The following is a 10,403-nucleotide window of genomic DNA, read 5'->3' on the forward strand; positions in this document are numbered from 1 at the left end:
TGGCGAATGGTCTCAAGTTGCAGAGAAGTGGGGGCAGAGATATTAGACCCCTTCAAAGCAACAAGCCCAGATTCTAACTTCTTGACTTTCTCAGCCGAAGAATAAGCTTCAGCTGCCATAGTTTTTGCCACCTCCTTAGCAGCCTTGGTATCCTCTTGATCAAGAAACATAGGCTCAGCTATTAGAATCGTCATTTTCTGCATCATAACCAACAGAGTGGTGCTCTTGATTGGAAATATACCACATGCTATTGCACATTTGTTGGTGGAAATCTTGTCACGTGGAAGAGCAAGAAGCAACATGTAATTGCTCGTTCCAGCGCAGAGGTTGAATATCGAGCCATGGCAGCCACTACCTATGAACTTATTTGGCTTAAATGGCTTCTTTCAGACTTAGGGTTTTCTATTACTTCTCCCATGTCTCTTATATGTGACAATCAGGTAGCCATGCACATCGCTGCTAATCCAGTGTTCCATGAGAGAACAAAACATATTGAAGTGGACTGTCATTTCGCTAGAGCTCAAGTGCAAACTTAAGTCATTCGAACCATCTTCACGCGAAGCTAGGATCAACTGGCAGATATTTTTACCAAGGCTCTAGCATCCACTTCGTTCCATCGTTTTTTGGGCAAGCTTGGCTCAACTAATCTCCTCAATCCAGCTTGAGGGGGAGTGTTGTTGAAGTGTTCCTTCCCGGTCTCTAGAGTCAGCTGCCAAGGGTGCTCTCTAGGGTAAATCTCTAGGGGTAAGGCTCAATGTATTATTGTAAATCTGTTTTTCCTCAAATTAAGGGAGGTGACTGATTTGTGTTAAAGTCTTTGTGTATGGTTTAGATTAGGTAGGCACCATGCTTTTTTTGCTGCTTGCAGCAGCCATCCCTTCCATCTTCCATCTCCCATTTCTCTCTCTTCTCTTACATAGCCGGCCCCTTGTAAATTGATCATTTATTATGTAATACACATGGAAGCTTTAAACCAAAATATCTACATGCACATAAAATCCAACCTGCAGAACATGAAAAGCTTTTTCAAGTTTTACAAAAAATAGAGAGACAGTTCCAACTTGGAGATAGGACAGCCTGCCAGCAGAATTTACTGCCTGGGCAGAAGGAGAAATTCTCAGAATCCTACTTTGGATTTCAAAGATGCGGCAGAAAGATTAGCTACAGCATTCATAGGATCACTTTACAATTGGTGTATACATTTGGGAGAAAATACTAGACATGCTTGTCTAAACACACCATAGCTGGTGTCGTCTTTACTTACTGTTATCTCTAGAGAGTTTATAGGTGTCCATGAAATAAAAGCAGGCTGTGCAGAAAATGATTTCCTTAAAAAAATGTTGTGATGTCCTTAAGATAAAGGATTACTATCTTTAACAAAAACAGGTATTCTTTAGCTTCAACAAAAATCTGGGGACAAGAGGCATCTTCCTCTTTTGTCCATCCTTTACACAAGATAAGGAGGAATCTTTTTTACGCCATTATCTCTGGGTTGGAGCTGTCTCTATTTTTTGTACTGCTTGAAGAAGTTTTTTATGTTCTGCAGCTTGGATTTTCTGTGCTTTTGAGATCTAGATGAGCAGATCATTTTAGGCTTTGGCATTCATGTTATACCATGTAACTGCTGCTTTTACAGGGCTAACTTCTTCTGATCTTAGCCTCTCTACAACCCACTGTCCTTGCATGATGTGTCCAAGTTACATTGACAAAAATTGTCTTCCAGAAAGACATATTCCTTTGCATGCATCATCATTAGTGTTCCAGAAAGATAATTTAAGGGCATCTTGCCTTGAACTTGGCAGTGTTCACATGGATACATAGGTCTAGCTCATTTGGAAAAGAGATCGAAACTCTTTCCATCTGATCTCTTAGCACATTAGCAGCCATATGAATACATGACGGCTTCCTTGTCTTTTCATACTCACTTTTCTATGAAGGATGAAAAGTAAGTTGAACATGCTTGTAGACTTTTGGTTGCATAACTTCACCATCTCCAATCATTCTGACTTGTGGGAGCAAGTTGTGATCCATCAGGTACAGGTGTGACTGTATTTTGTATGTCATGGTGTGATGAATAGTGACTACAGTTTCTCATTCCGCGTGTTTACTCCGTACAGCTAGGTCATTACTTGAAAAGTGTTGGAGAGTGTGGGTCTGATGAGATCAAAAGTGAACTTAGGTTCCACTTGGACAAGAACGTGTCCGCTATGGAGTCCTACTTCAGTTGCCGTAACCAGTGCATCTTCAAAAGCACTCCACTGCGTCCAGCAAATCTATTAGACATCTGACGTTTTTGCTAGCCAAGAAATTCGGTTGTATTCCCAATCTTATGGCTTTGAGATGTAGTCCTCAATACACAAAATATGTTTGAGCCATCTGGAAGAAGATGGCTCTAATACCCCTAAAATTAAAAGCTTTACTCTAACTAGGGTCTTCACTAAGGATGACTGAAACAAAGATATTCACTCAAGAAAAGTTTATACAAAGAACTGATTTCCATTCTAGTCTGTCTTTTTACATAGAATGCACACATATTTATAGGCTTAGGAAGAACTCTCGTAAAACTATCTAAAGACAAGAGACATCTTCCTATTTTGTCCATTCTTTACACAAGGCAAGGAGGAATGTCTTTTATATCATAATCAGCAATGCTTCACACTCAAACTATTTTTTATAAGATTTCTTACTTTACAACATATCAACTACTATTATACGATTTCTCGTGTCTGTTTGTCGCGTTATGTCATGTCATGTCACATCTTGTCATCATCCACCACGTTTCCGCATGCTTTAATCTCATCCATCATTATGCAAGTATTCATCATCAAGTTCATTTAAGTCCTCATATCCTCCTCATAAGTCTTGTTCATCCCAGAATAAGTGTTCTTATTCATGCTGCCATGTGTGTAGCTATGGTTAGCTTTTTGGAATTATATCATAGATTTGTATTTCATTTGCAACATGTACTCCATAAATGTGGGCAAGCAAATTTTTTTATGGTAAGACAAGAAATCTATAGTTGTGGGTCTTATGGTAATGATGACGTAGAACCATTAGCACGGGGGGAACCAGATAATTCTAGTATTTGCTCAAGCAAATTAAGATGACTGTTGGACTAGTAATTTGTTCTCCATTGATCAGCTCAAAATTGTCCCAATTTTTTATAGTGGATTAGAACACCTTCGATGATATACTTGATTGCCCTTGCTTCAATTTCTCTTAATCATTTGAGGATCTCATATGGTTGTTGTTGGAAGTAGATTTAACGGATACCAGTATATGTAAAATGTAATTGGAGATAAATCTGGTAGCTCTCTTTCCCTGGAGGATTAGAGAGATAGTTAGCAAACACATTATGTTCGCCTTTGATATGATTGACTGTGGGATGGTTCGGTATGGGATCCCACACCGAAAATGAGATCTCGAATCCCAAACCAAAAATTTTCAGGATGGGAATTTGAAGACCAATCCCAAACCAAAATTTCGGTATTCCCAATTTTTGGGATTCCCAAAATGTTTACGGTATTTCGGGATGGATTGGGATTGTGTTTTGGGTTTTGGGGAAAATTTTGAAATTTTGATAATGCCTAAGAATTGCTTAATGTGTTTTCTTCTTTTGAGCTCGTCAGGAAAATATTTGATCCTTTCAGCAATATGCTCTTGTGGAATTATCTTTCCTTCTTTCAACCTTAGACCTAGAAATTCCACCTCTGTCATTCCTAGTTTTATCATGGATTCAGACAAAACTTACTCATGTTTGTAGGTTAACTCCTGAAATTTTCTGAGATGTTCTCTATGTTGTTCAACATTCTCACTGAAGATCACCACATTGTCAATATAAATTAAGCAGTTTGCAGGAAGATCTGCATATTTGTTCCTGTGATGTTGGAATTATTATGGTGCATTATTCAGTCCAAACGGCATGTGTAAAACCCCAGAAATATATATCTATTTATATGAAGCTTGAAAAGATTTATATGGATTAAAATGGGTTGTGTGTCAAGTTTTTTTTGGATAAAAAAAAAATAATGAGACAAAACGAATGGAGAGCAAGTGAGTTCAAGAGGATTCTTTCATCTTCTTGTTTGCGGTGCACAATTTCCAAAAGATCGGAAAGGAAGAAAAAATAGCGATGGTTCTTCTTTAGGTATCGAAAGAAGAAAATTCATAGGTTAATATCTAGACATCTGATTTACAATCTATTTTCGCCTCTGTGATCACAACGTCAAGCTCTACAAACAAAGGTAAGAATTCATAGCTCATTTATAGATTCGAAATTTTTACTAATTGGGGATTTCATGTTAATAAGTTTAAAAATTCATGTTTGAAGTGCTGCATGGTTGAATTGAGAGTTTTGGAAGTATCAAGGCTGGTCGAAGAGCAATATTGAAGAAGATAGTGTTGAGGAAAAATTAGAGTACACAACTCTAACATAAGTGTTGGAGAGACAAACAAGTAAACAAATTACTTGTATTACACTCACAAAATATTACAACACAACAAACTCTCAAGGACACTGTTAAAAGCAATGACACTCACTCTTTCTAGAGATACACTCTAGACCACTCACACTCTTCATAAGACTACTCACAAGACTTCTAACTCTCTTACTTAGCTTTCTCTTCTTGGCTACTTTCTTGATTGGTTGGTTGGTTGATACAAATGGTGTGGATGCCATCTCCTTTTATAGGCAAGGATGGAACCTTGGAGAAGCATGGAAACATCATGCTAGAGATATCTAGATAATTCCACTAACTTCCTAAGCTAGAATTATCTACACTAATCTTGCATGTTGGTAGAAACCTCCCCATTCTTCTATACTCTTCCACCAACTTAAGAAACAACCTTCTAGTCCTTTCTACAAAGGACTACTTTAACTTGGATAATCTAGCTAACCAACTTTAGTGAATGTTCTAGAATTCTTTATTCTAGATTTGTGTAGGTCTTTCAATGAAATGGGGTTGATTTCTTGGACAGATAGAGGTAAAATTTTAGTTGATTTTGAGTTATGGGGTTCAATTGTGCATTGGCTGCTAGATGGCATTTGGTATATGGCTAAAGCCATGAATGGATTTCATGGAAAAGGCTAATTAAGTTGGGACACAATATGAATAAATATTAGATTTGGTTATTTTGGGACATATGTGCACTTTGTTAGATGGAATTTTGAAGTATTAGTATGTGTTGGTGCATGTGAAGTGTGTAATGATATTTTTTTTTTTCGGATTAGGCACTCTCGTGGCTTAAGCGAGTTCAAATTATAAGAGTGAACACTAGTGGAAAAAGTTGGTACCTGAAGCTTGGAATACCAAGTAGGGGGACTCACACCCTGATTAGTGGTTTTTGGTATGTAGTATGTATGTAAATGCGGATGCTTGCAAACTATGCATTGGATTTCTTGGTTGTTAGAATTGCATGTTAGGAAAAATAGTCTTGATTTTTCTAGCATGTTATTTATGTTATTCTATACTGTACGACCTGAGAGTGAGTGGGGCTGTGTGACTACCTTGGGCTTCGATCTCCTAAACCTCTGGAGGGTCCTATACAAACGGGCTCATACCATTAACCGTAAAGGGAGGGTACTTGTGTCTATGTGGTATAGGTTGTAAGTGGACTCTCTCACTACCCTATGTTATGTTGGTATTATTTGAGAATATTTTTTTAGGTATGGGTAGTTGGCCGCGTGTTCGGTTGTCAGGACAAAAAGAATTTAGGGGTTTCAGTATAGTTAACTTGTATGAGCATGAAATAAATTTTAACTCAAGCCATAGGTTTTTGTTGTGCAAATTGTTTCCTTTATACGTAGTACCAAGGTATATCTAGTTTCAAACCTAGCTAGGGTGCCTCCCAAGGGGGTGCAAATGATTGTATGTGATGCTCAACCCTACATTTCCAGGTACTGTGCGAGATTTAATGGAAGAGTTGGATTAAGGTGTGCGGTTGTAGCTTGTCAACCTCAAAGCTTTCGAGTCAGAAAATCAACTTTTGAAATGTAAATTTTGATTTTCTAGTTTTAGTGAAAAATGTCTATGTGTAGCCTCTTTTGCTTATGTATATATTTATCTAAAACTTATTACTCCCTTGGCTTTTGTAAACTGAACTTTTGGGATTTCTTTTGTAAAAAGGTTGCTTATGAAATGGTTTGAGTGTTATGGCTTTTACATGAACTCTAATATTTATTTTGTTAATAGTAGAGGCCTTGCGTATCTTAAAGATACAAGAGAATTGTCGTGCTCTGTGACAGAGCGTGCAACTCTCATGCGTTTTTAAGATTCACGGCACTGTTACATTACATTTTTGGGTCGTGACAACATGACATTCCATTCATAATGTCTATGAGAGACAATGAATGATGTCTTGTATCTATCTTCTCCAAAAATTCCTATTTGCTAGAATCCTAACCTCAGATTGAACTTTGAGAAGATTTTTTCTTTAGCCATCTTCTTCAGGAGTTGATCTATTTGGGGAATAGGATATCTATGTCTTGGAGACAGTCATTTAGTTTTTTGTAATCAATGATTAGTCTTTTCTTTCCCCGTACTTTTTTCGAATGTCAAAGGGAAGTTTGTAGATTCAAATCAGGATCCTCCAACTCCTCTCAACAACATTGTCCCTCATAAAAAAGGAAGTTTTGACAGTGATTCAAGGAATAAAAATGTTCCAGTTCATATCTCAATCATACCTTATAATCAAGACCGATTATAAGTATTTTAAAGGGTTACAAAGAAGAAGAGAATGAGAGCTTCCCAAACTTTAACTTTTAAGATGGTCAAAATGGTTAACAAAATACCAGTTCACAGTCAAGCATATCAAAGGCAAACATAATGTGCCTTTGACTACATCTCTAGGACTCCCTTTTAGGAGTACACATGATATCCAAAGTTGGAAGCAGTAGCGGGAACCTTGACCAATATGATGGAGCAAGAAGACTTCCAGAAACAATATATCCACTTCCAAGATCATATTGGCAGTTAGCTCAAAATCCAGAAGCCCAAAGATAGTTCATTCAAGCTTTACCATTGGCTATCCAGGCCCAAATTCTTGAAAATTTGTGGACCCAAAAAATGTAGATGAAAGGTTTACAAGAGTTGTGGTCCGTCTACTTCCTGATATTTTATGTGTTAAGGCTCATTGAGTAATGCTACTTGGTAGGAAACCATGCTCCATAAACAACTAGAAATAGGTTTTCCAGTTTACCTAGTATTTAGTTTATCCAACTACAGAAGAGGAATCCTCCAAGGAAAGAGAGCTACCGAATGTATCTCCAACAACATTTTATATATACTGGTATACGTTAAATTTACTTCCAACATTTTACATATATTAAAGCAAAGGCAAAGGATTATATCCCAGAAGGATGTACATGTACCAATCTATTCTAAAAAATTGGTACAACTTTGAGCTAATCAATGGAGAACAAATTACTAGTCCAACATTTTTTATTCTCATTCAAACCTGCAAGTTTCAATCCATAAATATAGTTTAGATACAAATACAAACGCCTACAAGGCATATAGAGTCGGCAATGACTTAAAGTTTATCGGTACAACTAGGCAGAAGGGTAAGAGGCCTCTATTGCGATGCCATAAAGTCCTTCCATTGCCTAAATAACCCTTTGCATTCTTATGCATCTTTCTTCACCCCATTCTGTACCCTATGACTTTTTTATTAACCAATACTTAGTCCCATCATTGCTGCTTCCTTAACCAACAACTGTAACACCGTGATCCAAGCTTGTTCCACAAGTTCCATCAACACACCACTTGAATAGAATTGGAAGTCAGAACCACTAATACACCAACGTTCTCAACACGTTCAAGTCCACTATAATACTTCGTTTCATTCCTCAAAGGATATTAGAGAGTATTACTCGCGTTCATCCGATTGTGATTAAGAAATCTCGTTAAACACATGTTATAATTGAAATCGTTTATTTTTTAATTAAAAATTTTGCTACATTGAACAGCCAATAAATCTAAATCACTCCTACCTATCAACCTAGACCTGCCCACACCACTATTTTTCTTAATCATAGTTTAAATATTGGGTAAATTACATTTTACCCCCTCAGGTTTGAGGTCGATTTCAATTTCTTACAACATCTTTAAAACATTTCAATTTCATACATTGACTTATCATTTTATTTCAATTTCATACCTTTGTTAGAAAATTAGTTAAGTAAACCGTTAAGTGATGACGTGGCAAATATGAGGTCCTCATTTATGCTGACGTGGCTGCCACATTTGTCCCATTTGGCTAAAAATTTAATAAAATATTAAAACAATTAAAAAAACAAAAGTTAAAAAAAAAAACAAAAACAAAAAAAAACAAAACAAAACCAGATCTTCTTCTTCCCCAGATCCCCACCCGTAATCACCCTCCCACCCCACCCACCCACCCACCCCTTCCCCCATCACCCATAATCACTTCCCTCCCCATTGTGCTTCTATCTCCAACGAGAACCTCCCCGCCGAGCTCTTCCCCCAGTACACTGGCAAAACGCGTTGGCAAAGTAGCTCTGTGTCGGAGCTCGTCGAATCGACGTTTGTGGTTCGTTTTTCTCCAAACTAATGTCAGAGAAGTTCAAGGGGAAAAAGAGATTTTAATTGTGGTGTTGGTGGTCTGAAATTCGTTGGAGATGGTGGTGTTCTTCATCGACCCGATCGATCGGGGTTTTCGTCAAGTGAGGGAGAATGTCGAGAGAGAATGAGATAGTTGGGGAGAGAAAGTGGTGCGAGAGAAAGAGTGTTGGGGGGGGGGGGGGTGGGAGAAAGGGTGGGGGATAGGGGAAGGGGTGGGAGAAGGGGTGGGTGATGGGCGTGGGAGGGTGGGCACAAGTGGGGATTTGTTTTTTTTTTTATTTTTTATAACTTTTCTTTAAATAATTATTTTAATATTTTAAATATTTTATTAAGTTTTTAGCCATGTGGCACAAATGTGGCAGCCACATCAGCATAAATAGGGGCCCATATTTGCCACGTCATCACTTAACGGTTTACTTAACAGATTTTCCAACGGATGTATGAAATTGAAATAAAATGATAAGTAAATATATGAAATTGAAATGTTTTAAAGATATTGTAAGGAATTGAAATCGTCTTCAAACTTGAGGGAGTAAAATATAATTTACCCTTAAATCTTTTATCATCTCTAAAAAAAAAAATAATAAGAGAATATTTGTAGTGCACACTGAAAACTGAATTGTAACCGAAAAATTGAAAACCGAAAAAAATGGACTAAAAACCGAATTGTAATCGAAAAAACCCGAACCGAAAAAAATTGAACCGATAGTACAAAATTGAACCGAATTGAAAGTTCAAAACCGAACTAAACCAAACCGAAATGGCTTGGTTCAGTTTTTATTTGTATAATTTGAAAATTGAGCTGAACCAAATCAAACCGAATAAATTATAAATTAATATGTTTTTATTTAAATTAAATTATATGTTAACATCTTTGAAGCCCAATTCCAAACATTAGTTAGTTTTAGCACAACGTACAGATGCCCAACTTCAAGCCGAAAACATATCAATATTATAATTGTCAATTCCGTAAAAGGAAACCCTAGCCATATCAACCACATGCTCTGCCGCCTATTGGACCTATCCCTTTTCTCTCCCATTCTGCAAGTTCTTGGTCAACACCTTCTGTGTAGGATATTAGGGGCAGCGGCAATGGGAGAAATTTGGGTAATTGGGCTCCAATCAAGTTCGTTGATCCTGGGGCGGAGGATGAGCGATTGCACGAGATCTATCCCGATGAAGATGGCGTCAGGGACCACGTCGTCGATTTAGTTGTGATTTAGGTGAACCCATCTGAAATCAGTACCCCTTATCTTTACTAAAATCGTTGTGATTCTTGTGAATTTGTTCAAAGAAGGGCTAGGGGATTTGCATTCTTGTGAATGTTAAAAGAACAAAAATAAAAATAAAAAACCAAAACCAAAACCGAACCTAAATTGAACTAAAAAATCAAACCGAATCGAACCAAACAGTAAATTCCGTTTAGTTTTTTATTTTAGCAAAAAATCAAACTGAATGGAATCGAACCCACCTATATTACTGCGATAGCGGAAAATAATTATGCATATGCACCTTAGTGCGGTTCGATCCTCACTGATTATCCTTAATTAATTACTAACTATTATCCTTAAATATCAAAGATATGTGTTAATGATTCATGAGCATACAGAATAACTCAACAACCACACTGAGGCATGACTCTTTATGAAGTGGGTCATAGATCTCGTTGCTCCACCCAAGAAGGCCAAAGGAAACAAAGAATATCTTATAGTAGCAAGTAGCAATGGACTATTTCTCGAGTATTTATCAAATATAGCAAAAAATTAACCATTAATTTCAAAAATGTCACTTTTTATCAATGACTAAAATATCGATAATATC

Source organism: Malus domestica, chromosome 08, assembly GCF_042453785.1.
Source record: "Malus domestica chromosome 08, GDT2T_hap1".
Lineage (NCBI taxonomy): Eukaryota > Viridiplantae > Streptophyta > Magnoliopsida > Rosales > Rosaceae > Malus > Malus domestica.